This window comes from Triturus cristatus, chromosome 8 (assembly GCF_964204655.1).
Source record: "Triturus cristatus chromosome 8, aTriCri1.1, whole genome shotgun sequence".
Taxonomy (NCBI): domain Eukaryota; kingdom Metazoa; phylum Chordata; class Amphibia; order Caudata; family Salamandridae; genus Triturus; species Triturus cristatus.
In genome coordinates this window covers 155,641,334-155,658,816 of record NC_140591.1, presented here as the reverse complement: position 1 = coordinate 155,658,816, position 17,483 = coordinate 155,641,334, and the positions used below count along the sequence as shown (strand labels likewise).

Sequence of the window (17,483 nt, the reverse complement as noted above, 5' to 3'; positions counted from 1 at the left end):
AATAGAATCTCAGTTAGTGGCCCAACCAATGCTTGTCCTCTGGTGCCTTGTACTGTATATTGGTCCTAATCAAGGGCTCCTGGTCGGGTTACAGGAGACACAGTTCAAGTTACAGCAACACACATTCTTTCTCAGATGTATGCTTCACTACAATCTAGGTATTCAATATATTTTGTTTTTTGAATAAAATATGTTACATAAAATACTGCCATGCATAAACATCGAGTATTAAATATTGGCACATAGAAATAATTTGTGCTAGAATATAAGAATCACAATTATTGCTTTTGATTAAATTAATACAGTTGTTAGTATTATTGAAATTATTTCTATATTTTACATAAATTTGAAATTTAAGAATATTAAAGATTTTTTTTAATATGTTTTCTGACTTTATCTGTTATAAAATGTTTTTTCTTATTTTTATCTCTATTAGTGTTTTTAAAATGTAATTAATTTTTTTAATTATATTTTATTATTTTTGTGATGTTAAAATACACAATGGTTGTGTGGTTCATAACCATTTAGGGTGGATAGTAAATAAATTATAATTCATCAGCAAACTATTAATATATAAAATTTATTAAATATAAATAAACATTAATTGTCGCTTATATAATTAAATGTTATTTATGAATAAAGATTATTTAGCGGCATGTGTTTTTTAGGTGTATAGATAGTGAAGGTATGTAATGAATTGAAGTTAATTATTATGTTTTGGATAGTATTACTTATTTATTTGATAAATATGTATGTCAATTGAATACTACAATTTTTCACAATGGGGGTCATTAGGATGCAGGTCGCAAAATCACCCCGACCTTCATGGTAGCGGAAAAAGACCGCCCACAAGGACCGCGGCATTACCAACGGTCCAATTAGTATGCTCCGCAGTCCAAATCCGACCTCCGCGGTACAATCCTGGCCTTTAACATTGCTCTGGTTGCTGCTGCCAGCAGCACCGCGGCAATATCAAAAGGGGTATGTCCTGATTTCCATGCACTGTGTGGCAGGCACTGCACAGTGCCTGCCACCTGGTACAGGTACATATTAGCCCCCCAGCGCACCCACACCCCCCCAAAACATTTGGGGCAGCCAATTGGCCCACCGGAACATGTCTCCGCCATCCTTTCAATGGAGGTTCCAATGCTGGGGAAAGGCTGGCTTCCGCTGTCATCATAATAGTGCCGGAAGAGCCTCCCCCTGCATATGCACCATTTTAGCGGTCCATCTCTGCCCACCATGCAAGCGTGAGGACTGCTAACTGCGGAAAAGTGGCCTGTGGAATTTATCACCGCAATGCTAATGTGACCATCCATTTTTCGGGTTTCGCTCGCAGACGGATGGCCGCCGCTGGCTTGGTGGTTGCTACCGCCGGCCTTGAGGCAACCATTTTTCTGCTATCCTATTAGACCCCTATTTTTTTGCTCAGTCCTTTGTGTTGTGCAGTTGCATATGATGTTTATTCAAAGATTTTGAATGTAATTATTATTATTAGTTGATTTTCAAGGTTAGCTTGAAAATGTATTGATTTTATTCTGTAATACGTACCACAAGCAAACCCCAAGGATCGTCCCTTAGCCAGACACTCTTTAACATCTACATGGCACCTCTCACCAACATCACCCTATCGCACCACCTCAACACCGTCTCATACGCTGACGACACCCATCTGATCCTCTCCTTCACCAAGGCCCCCACCACCGCCAAATCGACCAACACGAAGGAATGAAGGCCAACTCCAAACCGATGACAAACAGCCGCCTTAAACTGAAATCGGACAATATGGAGTTCCTCATCATCGGATCCACCCCCTCTGCCTGGGATGACTCATAGTGGCCGTCCGCACCAGGAGTTGCACTGAAGCCCTTTAACCACGCACGCAACCAGGGAATCATCCTAGACTTCTCATTGTCAATGACCCATCAAGTGTACGCCGTCTCCTCCTCATGTTTCAAGACCATCCGCATGCTCCGCAAGATTTACAGTTGGATCCCCCCCCGGTACCAGAAGGACAGTTACCCATGCCCTCGTCAATTACAGACTGGACTACGGCAATGCTCTCTACGCAGTAACGTCACCTAAACTCCAGAAATTACTACAACGCATACAGAACGCCTCTGCACGCCTCATCCTCAACAACCCACTCAACAGCCACATCACAGCCCACCTGAAATACCTGCACTGGCTCTTAGTCAACAAGAGGATCATCTTCAGTCTCCTCACCCACCCTCACAAATTAATCCACAACTCTGGACTAAATGAACGACTCACCTTCTATACCCCGAACCGCCAGGCTTCGCTATGCTGACCTCGCACTCGCCACAGTCCCTTGCATCTGTTGATCGACCTTCGGCGGCAGATTGTTCTCCCACCTCGACGCAAATACCTTGAACACCTTCCACACAAGCCTACGACAGACCCTGGACCTGCTGGCCTTCAGCAGACTGCTTAAGACCTGGCTGTTTGAGCATTAGCAGCATCCACGCCCTCCCTCCCCCCAGCGTCGAGACACCCTCACAGGTAAGTTGTGGGCTCTACAAATGTACTGATTGAGCGACTCTAATACAATATGTTATTCCAGTATGTTTAAACCCTCTGAAGTAATGTAATTTTAATCATTAAATACCATGTTGATCCCTATTAACTAATGAAATGTTAAATATTTATTCTTATTCTGTACTTGTGATAATGTTTATTTGATATAATCGGTGTGACGTTTGGCATTTGTCGGAACATTATTGAAATTAAGTTAATGTAATATAATTCATTCGCTTTAGTTAATAACTAATAATAATTAAACTGGTAATCATCTAAACAGCACTGAATATTATCTTAATTTGTATATTATGTTTTGGTTGATTTTTTATTCTATCCTCTTAACTGTATGTATGTTTATAATTAGAAATAGTGTGTTATATTATTAGTTGCTATTAATAGATTCACATATTACAATTTTAATAACGTGTATATTACATCATTTGAATACTTTGTTTACGATTCTTTTTGTGTACTTTGTATATGTAAAGTGTATACATTTTTAAAAAAAATAATAAAGGTTTTTAGAATTACTTGTTTTTTTTACAATATTTGGTTATTGTATATTTTTATTGTCGTGTGATTTGGCTTGTGAATAACATTATTTCTTATTATGATTGCATTTGGAAGACTGTCCTGCCGCCATTGTTGCAAGATTGTGACGGACCAACAGGTACTCATTAGTCCCACCATACCAAATTTATCATCAGACTGCCTTTCAGTCATTCCTAAACATGTCTATTTTATAAAGGCTTGTACTGAAGCATTGCAAAGTACCGCATCACCAGCTTCAATCCAAGGAGGCCTGTTTTTAAACATCCCTGTACCACATGGCAGGCACGGCATGCAAGTATGTTTAGGTGTTGCACCATGGAAGGATTTGAACATTGCGGAGGCCCATAGGTGGCACAGCCCCCGATACGTACCCCCAAAACAATGTTCCACCAGCCTTTTTAAGTCAGCACAAGCTAAGCAAAGTGGTTGGCAGAATGTTGCATCATAATCCATTGCGGTGGAATTCAATCGTACCGTCCGCTGTTTTACTTGAGGCAATTGGAAGATTTGGCTTGGTTGATCCTTCGGCAATTATTTCGGACTGCATCCTAATGTGGCTCTCGCCCGTGTGTAGAGATCAAAGTACTACAGATACTGACGGTCCTACCGATATTATAATCATGCACATTGTTTTTAGAGTTATAACACATATATATTATATAGTTTTTGAAATATTTATATTTTTTGTGTATTATCATATTTTGATATGTATTTTCACATGTAATTTTTGTGCGTATTTAGTATTATTTCAAACATGTTATACATTGTTTGAATAAGTTACTCTGTTTATAATATTCCACTTACTGGAGTAGTAATTAATAATAGTTACCCCTAGGCAATACAACTCTTTCCCTATTATTGCGCTTACTAGAGTCTCAATATTAAATTTTAGCCCTTTGTCAAATAACTCTTTTCCTACTTGTGTGCTTATTGAAATCGAAATACTTTTTTTTACCCCTCGACAAATCCTATTTTGTTACTAATGTGTGATTTTCTTTTGTGGTTTGCGTACATTTTACACATTATAATATTTAAATTTTTACTATTTTTTAATACCTTTTAGTGTGAATATTATATCTTTCAATTGACAGATTGTATAGTATAATCTACATTTATAAAAAGTTTATTATTACGTTTAGGTTTAGAAAGAATTTTCAATTCTTAAATTATTCATTTATTATGTAATTTTTTTTTCTTTAAAGTTTTTTTGTGATTTAATATACAATTCAATATCAAACAAAATTGCCAAAACGTTTTACTGTATAATAGTTTTAACTTTGAATCTACATCTTTAATTAAATTATTACTTTGTTTTTGTTGGTTGAAAAAAAAATATATATATAGATATTCCCACATATATATATATTTTCACATTTATATATATACACATAAATATATATGCTTATATATATTTATAGTTTTATAGATATATATATTTTTAAATATGTGTGTTTTTCTGCGAATTTCTATAATTAATTATATTTAATAGATATTTTTCTAAACCATAATATAATTTGCATGGTATTTAAATTTGTGTTCTTATTTGCCTTATTTTATGCTTACAATTGAGATTTTCATATAAACTAAAATATATATTTGCTCAAATGCTATTAGTAGCAACGAACAATTAACTTCAATGATTCTGTGATTTTCTGTGCTAATATATATTATGAATAGATTTTACATATTTAAATATTTTTGCTGAGATCTTAAGGTGAGGATTTATTGGCTTTTTTTTTTTCAGTAAAATCTACCTTAACAAGCAGCGCGCTAGGGAGTAAAAATTAGTCGATATGGAAACCTGTGCTTTGGAGGCATAAGGTCAAAGGGTGGTCTTTGCCTCTCTGGTGTGTCTTTCAACAGGGATCTGTCATGGCATTAACATCTCTAATGTCAGATAACAGGAATCTGTTCCGCTGGGGTAGCACCATCAAATTACCATCTGTGTCAAGGTCCCTCCCACACAGAAACACACAACCATGAGCACTCTAGACATTGCAAATCTCGGTTGCCAAAAAAAAGAGGTAGTTTGTGAATTTTGGCAAGGAAGCCCACTTTTTCACATCCGAAAGCAGAAAACTTACCATTTTTTCAGGACCTTATTTGTTGTCCATATTTTTACTTAGACATATCTACCCATTGGTTCTATCCGTGTCCACAATGATCTGAGCACCAGGGATTCAATAACAGGATGGTCACACCTTTTTTTTTCTGTGTCAAGTGGCTACTTGGGTTGTGGGATTTGTCTTAATTGCAAGTATCACAGCACCCACACAATCCTGTCTGACGGGCATATTCCGATGCCTGACAGACCGGAGACCATCACACATTGGTTATGAACAGTAACTGAATGACCATCTGGAGTTGGTTACAGCTCCGCAAGTGCAATGCCATTCAACCTTGTTCGTCGCAATCCTTTGCATTACAATTAAAGCTTGCATTAATTAAGCAATGCATGCTCTCATTGTAAAGATCATGGGTGCATTTCAGTTCTGCACCCGGGCGCAGGTACCTTAATTTAACGCCTATTGTATCCATTGATCTAAAGTAGTGAGTCACAGGTATCCCCTAGGTTGCCAATCTGCATCCTTTCACTCATATTGTACATCCTGGGGGGCCACAAACATAGATTCCCAATGCTTTTCAGTGTCAGAAAGGCCTGCACAGAATGGCAGTGGTAATCCGCCATTGTAATTTCTCGACAGTAATATAGCAGGGGGTGTGATTACTGCAGGACTTCTGAATGGCTGACGGGCTATCAATGCCCGTTGTACTATATTTTCAAAAACAAATTGGACTCACTTTCAAACTAATTTATTGAAAAGGGTCTGTCTGTACAGAATCAAAAACGAGAATACGATCTGGGCTGTAGTTCTTCGCTCGATGTTCGCAGCCCTGACAGGCCGCATCTTAATTGGTCCCTGGGTTAGTCATGCTCTGTGTGGGGAAAGGTAACTGCTACCAAGGCCACATCAAGGAGGTGCATCCGCTTAACAGAGAGTATTATCGACAAAGTGCAGGTTAGACCATGTTTTGAGGATAACGTATGCAATGATTCTGTGGAAGGGAAGGAAAAGGTTGCTAATACAAGTGAAAAAGGTACCTGAATTCAGTTACCTGTGGATAACTACTGACTATACAAAATTCCTTCTCCAATTCCCCTGGCAGGGTGTATTATAACTAAACTAGAACACAGTCAAGTCTATGCCTACCAACGTAAAGACCTCTAGTGGTATCAATAAAGCTATAGACGAGATACATGCTAAAAATGCTGGTCAGCGGGTTTTTCTAAGCCCTAGCAGCTCAACCATTTGCCATCTCCATCTGCTGCAATCCTGCTATTGTGGGCATCTCCTTTGGTGGCTGAGATCATAAGGTTAACTTGTTTGCAAATCATCCCTTGCTTACTTCTGTTGGACCACTACCTCTCTACTGCCTATAGTTGACAGACGTGCCACATTTGCGGCGGTATCGGTCTTCAAAATCAACATTACTAAATCTTGCATGCTCAATCGAACTATAGCCGGGCAAGACCTCCCTACTCTGCAAGCCATAACGCAGTTACAATGGGCACCCAACGCAATTAGATATTTGGGTGATAATCTAGCCCTACGCGGTCCTCTTAGACACAGACCAAATGGCAGTAACTCCGAAGGTCCATCCTAGCAGATCTAAGACATTGGAAACCCTTCATTGTTTCTTAAGTGGTTCACATTAATGCCATAAAAATCAATGTCATCCCATGGGCCATATATCTTTTTCCAGTCCCTGCCTACTCATATCACCCAAGATTATAACACTCACATACAACAGGGCATTCACTCTTTTATCCAGAATGGGAAGCAGCCAAAAGATCTGCAACTCTTCCCTAGAGAAAGCGGTAGACTGGTCTGCCCTAATATTCTCTAGCACTATTTGGCCGCCCACTTACATGTCTTGGGTGGTCCGCTAGAGTGTGAAAAATGGGATCCACATGCATCTGGCAGTGGCCTGCCGGACAATCCGGGTTCTAGCATGGCTATGCCAGCACGCTCGACTGTGCAGCACCTATAGGTATGTGTGTGTGTGTATATATGTCTATGTTGGTAGCACAAAAACAGTCTGACCAGCTATGCCCACTAGAACAGTGCTCAACATATAGGACAGATTGGGAATAATGGAGGGGCTTAGTATCTTCTCCTCCCCCTCAGTCTGATTGCATGCAAATTTGATCTTTGTGGGAGCCTCCATAACGTTTTTTGACCAATGTAAGGCTGATTACCATCACCCTGAAACGACCAGGCTGGAGTATCGCCAGCTGTATCATTGAGTGTTGCACCCCTCTAATTATTATAGGGCTACCATATTGTATATTCCATCTGAAAAATGACTGCAAACATGACGGTTCTAAGGGACTAATTTCCAACATATACCGGACCATTCAACACTCCACACCCCCTCAAACCCACAGATTTCAAACTTTCTTGCAGACTTCCAATATAGAGGGCATTTCGTCTAAGCAATAGGAAACCCTTTGGTGAGACTCCTAAAACTTACCGCAGTTTATCCCACAGGTAAATGGCTTACAAGATCATGGTTCAATGGTATTATACACCAGCTTACTTGTCCAGCATATACCCATCAACATCTTCCCTCTGCCATCAGTGTGTGCTAGTAGTGGGATATACTTACCACCTCCGATGCTCCTGCAGCCTCATTACCACATATTGGAAAGTGATTCTGGAACAAGGTCACCATAGGGGAACCATTCCCTGCCTCTTACCACCACAGTTACACTAGGTGTGCAATACCTTGCCTTGAAAGCAATAACCCACGCTGACTGGAAGCTTATTAGCCACATACTGAATGCTGCACAGCTGGTATTAATATAGTTGAAAAATACAACTGCCCTCCCAATAATTTAATGTTTCACCGCCCATGGGAGGGGATGGTGATGCAACAACTTTTCCACAACTTACCTCACATAGAAGTTACATTTCATTAGATTTGGCAACCGCTGATCTGCTATCTCACCCACTTGGAGTTCACCTGTTTCAACCCAGCAGAGCTTGGAGCATTTCAGCTTTTTAATAACTTTTAATCCATGCTTAGCTTCAATCGAAAGGCCATGTCCCCCCATCTACCATGAGCGTCAATCCTGCGTTCTCTATTTCAAGACTTTGCTTATATTGTGAAGCTGTATGTTAACAACATTGACCTGCAAACCTATGACGATCCCCCACCCCTCAAATGGGACTGGAGACACTGGTAGATGTTTCGCATGGGTGCCAGAAAATTAGGACTTTGTGTAATGTGTTTGTTAGGACCTGCTCTGCAGTCAACAGCTAACACTTGACAGTTTTCATGCTGGCTTCGGTGTCTCACAGAGCCTCCACCTCTTAATGGTGTCCCACTGCCTATATCTGGAAGCATTTGAAGGCATGTTGGATTATGGTTCTATTCCTCTATCATCCATGGAAACTAGGGTCACCTCTGCCTGTCACCCCCAAAAGTAACTGTGACTACCTCTCATCACGATCACTACACTAGACAACCCAGGTGTCTGCCCACAGGTAGAGGGGTGTGCCCTTATGGGACATTTGCGTTTACCCTTGTTGTGCCCATATTTGTAGCACACTGTACATTGGGGTGCAACCATCCTTTTACTATGGTTAAGGAAGCCATTTCAGAGAGTAAGCCTTTATTTTAGGTTTTTCTCCTCCGTCTTTATTTTGTTGGAAACCCTGAGCACCTGTGGATGTCACCACAATATACCTTATTTAATCTTTAAACTTAAATATATTTTGGAACTGATGAACATTCACCTTTAGGAAAGAGAATTCATTTTAATACCTGTGTACTAATTAATAGGCTTTTAACTGAAAAAATTATTAAACATACATTTTTTTAAACCCAAATTTAACACTTTTAGGGACAAAGTGCAAATAATATTATGGTAACGGGAGATGAAATTGTATTAATACCCAGGCATAAATTTTAATTCCAGAGTACTAATTACTAGGGACACGATTACGATGTCAGACACCGCTATTACGATGAGACCGCACCATGCACGGTCACATTCTCCGGTTTCTCAATGGGAGCTTGTGTTACACCCGTAAACCGAGCATAACACAAACTCCCAATCAGAGATTGTGTTAATCCCTGCACTCCTTGGCAGGAACCTCAAGGTGGAGAAGCAAGGGCAACGGGGCCCCCAAACTCGCTTTCCATCAGGCTTCCCACGTCAGAAAGACTGTGGGAAAACAAGAATCCTAATACTGAAGGTGGAAACGCCTTCCTATGGGACTACAGGCCGGTCTCCGAATGGCCAATGGGTTCCTAGAGCCTGTCTCAATTCAGCTGTAATGACCAGCCAGTTTCAATTCTGACCGGCTGCATTGTAATCAGCTGGTCAGAAATAAAACAGGCGATATCGTCGTAAAGCCTCTGACCTAAGGTTGGAGGGTATATGATAGAGTTCGTCATATGCCCCTTGGTCTTTAAATACATTTAATTTTAGCATTACACTTCAATAATTTAATTGCACTACTATATTCACCTTTAGTGACAGGATATAAGGGATATAGGGGTAATGGGCGGGCTAGTACATTAATACCCAGGTAATACTTAATTTTTACATACTAACTGAAATTTATTTTAAGGGCAAAAATGAATACAACAGTGAGATTTTAACAGACATTTAAATATTAAACCACAATCATTATGAATAAATAATAATTACAGCGAAACACCTTATTTTAGAGTGAGCAACAGGAAACAAATAAACACCACTTTTCTTTATTTCTTTGAAATTAGATGATGAATTGAAAATTTGCAAAAAAAACATATATGTACACCTTAAGTAAAAAACCAAGCCTTTATTGCAATAAAAAAAAATCTTTAAAAAATGGCAGTAGTTTCCAATGCATTTACATTATTTTAAATGTTGAAAATGGACCTTTTTCCGTTGTTACGCAAAGCCAGACTCTCTTTGTCAGTGATGACGAGGAAAAATCACCTTGTAGTTGCATATTCAAAAATGATTGACACACCCAAGACAGTATAAAGGAAAACCACAATTCACTTTTCAAATGTTTACAGTAATCTTTTCACTTTTGTACAAAAAGGGTGCTACAATTGGTAGATAAATATGAAATTAAACTTTTACTTTTAAAACCAGAACAATGAGCACAACAAATATTTATATTATTTTAAACACATTAAGATTCTACCTCCTACGTATCATGATATTTCTATTCGATCCACTAAGAGCATAATGGGGTTATACTTCTGCATTTAATACTCCAAAGATCATTAATAACTACATTGAAAGCCTTATTGCTTTAGTAAGGTTGCCTCTTCTGTTTGAAAGCATTGTAAATGTATCCATCTGAAGAATTAAATACATAGTACCTGCTGGGAAAAGGGAACAAATAAAACAAAAATATGTTAGACAGTTTGCTTATTAGGCATAACAAAAGTTTTAGCTTTGCTAACTAAGGGCCTGATTACAAGTCTGGCCGTCTTGCGGTGGCACGGGAGGAGGGTGAGGGATGGGGACGGTTCACTGTACTGCAGATTACAACTTACAAAGTCGTAATGGCGCCGGTGGAACACAAGCTGCGCCAGGGAACAGTGGCGGTGGTGCTGCAGCGCCACAACGCAATATACTGAGCAGGGACTGGCGCAGTCCGAGGCAGCATATTTTTTAGTTCTTGCACCACCAGCATTTTCATGGCACAGGCCCACCATGAAAAAGCTGGTGCTGCTAGTACTACAGGGTGTACATTTGGGGGGCAAAACATGTCCCCCCCCCCCTGTATTTCCCACAGTTCCAGCACAGCATGGAAGTCAACGCCCATGCATTGCTGGAACTTTTTGGCAGTTCCTATTGGGGTGCATCACCATGGAAAAGGCCAAAGAACTGCCGACCATATTACGAGCTGCACATTTGCAACTCGTAATACGGTCGGCGGTGCTTGTGCAGCAGAGGCTGCATTATGCCGTTGCTGCTGCGCTAAAGTTGTAATCAGGCCCCTAGTCATGTTGAGGATTTTTTTTTGGAAAGGCCTGTATTAAAGTGCCCCTTTTGGACATGGCTAGCCCCATGATTTGCATGATATCTGATGCATCTTTGACTGAAGAGCACTGGGTTCCTGCTAACCAGGTGCCACAGTGCCGGTATTATTTCCTAAAAATGTATGTAAATGCTTAATTGTGCCACAATTGGCAAGGTCCTTTGCACCTCTGTAAGGGCTATCTTTTGGTATGTAGGGCATGGGTCCTGAGGAAGGCCCCTTATAGCTGCAGCATGTATTGTGCCGCTCTAAGGTAACTGGGTCTCTGAATTTACACAATAAATTACTTGCTAAACTCACGCATGTGCACAACACAGCAGTCCACTGTATAGAACGGCTCTCCATAGCTGCTGCTGGTGAATCCGCGTACTAATTTACATGCCTAGACGCACTAGCGTACCAGATTGCAGTTAGCATTCTAGTCACCGGCCGCTTTCCAGGGTTTTTTAACTATACTGTCAATACAAACCACTGCCAGGTTACCTGACCAGCACGTCACACTCGAACTAAAGAGACCCACTCTGGTGGGAACTTAAGCCCGACTGAGTTTTGCATGAAGTACGTTTTTCCTCCCTTCTCCGCCCCTGTCCCCGCTAAGTCCAGACATCTATTGCATGGATACCTTTTTTTTTCCCAAACATTTTTATTGGCATTTATTTTAATATACATCCATAATTGTATAGTTCAGCAATTAGTGATATATCACTATACAGCACTTATTTGGCATATAGAATATATAAAATCGTCCTGTACTAACTTTATTTACATTTCGAAGAAGCCACAGAGCAGGTTATCCATTAAAGTTCTTACACATGAATCATAGTCTCATATGTTAGTCTTATTTTGCCTGAAACTTTACGGTTATTGTATACTATCACATATTATATGCCAGTCTGTAAATATCTCACAGATTTAATAAAAAAACTATACAACTCGTGAATCATACTATGTAATTAACTAACTGTGCAGTGGGGCCAAGGGTTGTGTATTTGCTAATACGTTAAGCAGGGTGTGTGGGGCATGGGAGGCGGGGGCCGGGTGAGCGCTAGACCACCAGTGGGTCATTATCCACATGTCGGGCCGTAAGTTCACAGTGTCCCCAAGTTTTATGTGTGAGCTGGGCAGTGTGTGCAGTCCCTATCTGGCCATTGTCGTGTGGTATATCAGGGTCTGTTTGCAGTAGTGTTTTTATGAAGGTCAACTCAGTGTTTTCATTTAGGCGTCATACCTTTGGTCATCCTCCTCGCCGCTCGTATGTGTTCCCTCTTCGCTCCCCCCCTATGTCGCACCTGTCTCGGTCTGTGTTTTCCCATGCCTCCAGTATCTTTCCGGAGGTCGGCAAGGGTGAGTTGCCACAATCCAAGCACCTTTTACCTCGTCAGTACTATGATTTCTGCCCCCGCCCAATGGGTTACATCGTGTTTCCAGGCTTCCATTGCTGGTCCATGTACGAATTCCCAGGCCAGTGCTATTCTTCTCCAGGCTAAGACCAGGGTTAAATCTAGGAATCGGTTTCCCAATTTCCTTTTAGGAGAACAGGGAAAGAGCCCCAACAGGAACACTCCCATTGAAGGTTAAAGTATGCGCCCCACAGCTGCACACATGAGTTGTATTGTTTCCTCCCAGAACTAGCGTAGTGGGCCACAATCCCAAGTCATGTATAAAAAGTCTGCGTCTGCACAGTCGCATATTTGCCATTTGTATCCAGTGTCTCCAAAGGCAAGCTGAAGTTTGTGAGGTGTCATGTTTATGTAATTGAACTGTGTGTACTTCAATCTAGTATTGCGTAACAATTTCTTAGGGTATGGCAACATTTTGGACCATTCTGGGTCTGTGATGTGTCTATCCAGAGCAGTCTCTCAACAGGTGCGCAGTTTCGTTAGGGTTGTGCAGACCATCTCCAGTTGCGATGTATAGAACCATTTTACCTGGTGTCTTGCAGTGCCTAATGTAAGGACAGAGTGTAATATCGAGTGTGATTTAAGCTTCTGTTGGCTCCCTCCCATAGTCCTCAAAAGGTGCGCAGTATTATCTCATAGGTTAAGATTTGGCCTGTTAGTAGGTCGTAGCTCTCAAGTAGGTCTTCAAATGGAGCCAGGGTTGCTTGCTGGTAGCAATGCCCCACCAGTTATGGTCTGGCATTATTACAGGGCTTCAACATTGCTGGGGTTAGTATCTGCTTGGTGTTCCCGTGGGTGAGGCCCACCAGGGGCAGGGCCGGGGTATATAGGGGAGATTTTCATTCTTTAAAGAGGCAGCGTTTCCAGCAGCGTAGAGCCGTGGTCTGCAGCAGGGATAGATGAGATGGTGTTGTCCGCGTCTAGCATCTTTGCCAGCATCAGATACGTACGGATCCCTTGGTCAGTGCCTACTGTGCCCATATCTGCCAACCACTGCACCAGCCACTGGAGTGGAGAATCTAAAAAGTAGAGCTCGAATTTAAGCACTCAGAGTCCTCCCTCCGCGGGTGGGCGTTGTAGGATCGACAGGGCTACCGCCTCCTCCCTTTTTACCATATCATATCTCGCAGTAGAGCATCTAGTTGTCCAAACGACGAAGCAGGAACGGTTATGGGGAGATTGCTGAAAAAGTACAGCAGGCGAGACAGCATGACCATTTCTGCAAGGGAAACCCAGGCCATGATCGGCAGTTGTAGAGTGCACCAGAAGGAAACATTTGATCTCGGAGACCGGAGGGCCATGCCAAGATTACCTTCACGTAAGTAGTCCATCGAGTGGAAGACCGGAATCCCCAGATGACTGAAGGTTGTGGGGGCCCAGTAATGCCCACCATAAAATGGAATGGGTGAATCACATTGGCAGAGATGGGGAAGAGTTAAGTTTTGCCACGGTTAACTTTGAGGCCAGACAGCAATCCAAACTGCTCTATCAGGCGCAGTGCAGTATTGGTACACACCATTGCGTCACTGAGGTATATCAATAAGTCATCTACGTACAGGGAGATATTATGAGTGTTACCCCCTAATGGGATGCCTAGTCCCTCCCCGCCTTGGTGGAAAGATGCTGCCAATGGTTCCATTGACAGTGCAAACAACAGAGGTGACAATGGGTATCCCTTTTGTGTTCCTCGGAAGATCTCATACTGTGGGACAGTTTTCCCTGTCTGTATCCTAGCTGTGGGACGTTCATAAAGCACCCTCACCCAGTTTACCCAGCTTTCCCCCAGGCCCATGTGTCTAATAGTTTCAAGCAAGTAGTCCCATTGCATGAGGTTGAAGGCCTTCTCGAGATCTATCAACAAGAAGGCTGCATGCTGTAAATAACAAGTATCTGCATGGAACAGCATCAAGTACATCCTTCGCAGGCTGTATGATGTGTTCCTGGCCAGAATAAATCCATTCTTGTCAGCGAGAACCAGGGTCGGCACGTGGGGTAGGAGGAAGAGCGCCAGGGTTTTACCAACGATCTTGAAATCCATGTTTAACATAGAAAGTGCCCAGAAGTCTTCGACTTACGCCACCTGTTTAGGCTTTTTGGGGAGGGGGGATGACCAGCACATCGCCTGTGGTCTCTGGCAGGCATCAAAGTTTCAGGGATTCTGCGTAGAGCTTCTCCAATTGCGGCAGAAGCTGTGCAGTGTCAGTTGAGTCGAATTCGTCCGGGAGACAGTCAGGTCCAGGGGTCTTTCCTCACAGCCCGGATCTCGGGGACTGTCAGAAGCCCTACCAGCATGTCAATTATGTGGTCATCAAGGATTTGGGGGCACAGCAACTTCAGGAATTCCTTCTGTATATGAGGGGAGGTGCCTTAGTGATGAATAGTAGTCACAAAATAAGGCATGAAGGGCCTACGGACCATAAAATGGGTCGCCCTCAGGAGGTATAATTTGCGTTTGGGGATCCCCGCGTCTCCGGCTAAAATAGCCAAGCCACAACCTACCCAACCCCCAAACTACTTCTTGCACCTAGGTGAGGTAACTCCTAAAGTCGTGACACAGCTGTCGGTCAAGAGCTTGATATGACGTGCATGTTTGAGGGAGTTGGATGTGTCTACTCTAGTTCCTTGTTAGTTTTCCTGTCTATGTAGGTCACCTTCTTAGGTGTCCACTTTCCAGGTGAAGTTCCCTCTGGGCTCCCACTGTTTCCCCCACACATTTCACCCTCTGTCCTACCTTGAAAGCCTCCCACTCTATCAGTGTATTGGAGGCAGTCTGTCTGTTGCTGTCAAAGTAGAAGTCTATAGCTGTGCCTATGGTCGCTCTGAAACAAGTATATTAAAGACCCAGAGTGTTCAACCGCCACATTGGAATTGGCGGGCGGTGTTCCTCCGGCTGGACTGCTAGCAAAAGGGGACTATGGTCAGAAAGCGTCCGCCCCAAATATTCTGTGTGTTACTAAGCGACTCAGGCCCAGTGTACCCAAGAAGAAGTTCAGTTTTGTTTGCAAGTGATGTAAGGGCGAGTAATGAGTAGTCTCGGTCTCTGGCATGTCCTCCAGTGTCCTCTCCAATCTTGGAACACCGCCGCAGTTTTATGTATTTGGGCACTCGGCAGTGGGGGGTGAGAGCAATCTAGAACCATGTCAGCAACACAATTGAAGCCCCCTCCCAGTAGTACGCTTGGGGTTAGCACCGCAGTCAAGGAGCATGAAAGCCTACGGAGGAACTGCACTTGATCTTGATTAAGGGCATGTATACTACCCAATGTGAGTTCCTGTCCATAAATTCTGCACTTCAGCACTACATATCTACCCTCTCTACCAAACAGTACGTGCAAGGGTTCGAATGGTATGCCAGTTCTGATCAAAATCAATGGCCCTCTCGCGTATGCAGAATAAGAGGTTGCAAATACCTGCCCTCTCCATCGTCTGCGCAGCTTCACACCCTACCCACAGGTAGTGTGTGTTTCCTGGAGGAGTTCAATCTGCACCCCCTCATGCGCAGATATCTATGTATATTGTGATGCTTGACGGTAGAGCCCATTCGACTAATGTTCTATGTTACACATTATAGTGTAAGCCTTTCCATGGGCATTGTAAGAATAGAGGCATCCAGGTCTGCCTCCCCTCCCCCCACACACAGAGGCGATGGGCCAGGGCCCCACTTGCACATAAAAACCCAAAACATGGATATGAAAACTAAAATTCCCACAAACCAAAACTCCCTTCTCCCCGGAGCAGCCTGGCAACGGCCAGCCGCCCAACCTACAGGCCAATTGTCCAAGACTTCGGCAGGCTCCATCCATGGGTGGGTGGAGCTTTCCACAGGGGCAGGCTATTGATGGACAAACCACTGTTTATTTCACGAAGTCCTGTGTCCGACGTAGCCAATGCCAGTCCATGCATTCAACGTTTCCAGCAGTAGTGTCCTTTGTCATGGTGATACGATTCATGATGTCTTCTCCTTTTGGACCCCTAATGTGGAGGTTCTTCTTGGCTATAGGTCATCACCTGTTCTAGCGGTAACATCTGGCATTATGGCACTATTTGCTTCGTAATTGTCCGAATCTGAGCTATCATTTCATTTGAGGGATCTAGTTCCGGGCTCTGAGACAGTCAGTTGGTTTCATGAGGTCAGCCACCGCTTGTAGGGCTGCAGCTCTCCTTCACAGTTTGGGGTGGGCTCGGTCTTTTTGGTGGTTTCCGTCTTGAATGGGTCTGTGTTCTTTCCTGGTTACGCTATAGTTAGTGGGCGCTCAAAGACTGTACCTGGGTCTTTATCACCTTTGTAGGATTCAAACCATTCCCAGGCTGAAAAAGTAATTTTTCCCATCTAGTATTATACGAAGACGAGCTGGGAACTTCAGAGTATTGTAAGCCTTCATCTCAAAGTGTTTTTTTTTGCCAAATATGAGGCTGATCTTCTCTGTAGTTCAGTGGCGTATTCGGAGAAACTTGAGACCCAGGAGTTGTCCACGGTGAATGGGCCATCCGTACGTGTCTTCTGCAGTAGGATGTCGATCTTTATAGTGCAGGGGTTTCGCTACCACTGCGTGTGCTGGGCGCCCCGAAGCCGGGGGGTGGTGGGGGAGCGAGGGGGGGTGTGGGGGGCGAGGAGGGACCCTGTGCAAGGTAGGTTTGGTGTCCACTATCGCTTCCAGGATTTTAGTTAGTCACCCTTGTACTGGGTCGGCCATTGATGGCGTTGCCTCCGAGACCTGTGGAGGGTCTGCACCTTTATACGCCTTCGTACTGGGTTTACCCATGTTAGGGTCTTATCGTGTACTTAAGAGTGTCATCAGCGGGGCTAATCTCCAGGCACCAAGGGGGTGGTTGTCGACCACGGGGGGGAAGGGGCAATAACTCCAAACAAACAAAATGTATAGTTGTCCCCAAGGGCTTATGCGAGTGGACGTGCCCCTAACAATTCAAGC

General features: G+C 42.9%; 1 long non-coding RNA gene across 1 annotated transcript in view; it reads right to left on the bottom strand.

Annotated features, from left to right (window-relative positions):
* Nucleotides 1–9,863: 9,863 nt before the first annotated feature.
* LOC146801735 (uncharacterized) overlaps nt 9,864–17,483 on the bottom strand; it is a 55,185-nt gene continuing 47,565 nt past the window's right edge. Inside the window, exon 3 of the long non-coding RNA XR_014967649.1 lies at nt 9,864–10,491. This is a non-coding gene — a long non-coding RNA (uncharacterized LOC146801735). The remainder of the gene's footprint in view (nt 10,492–17,483) is intronic.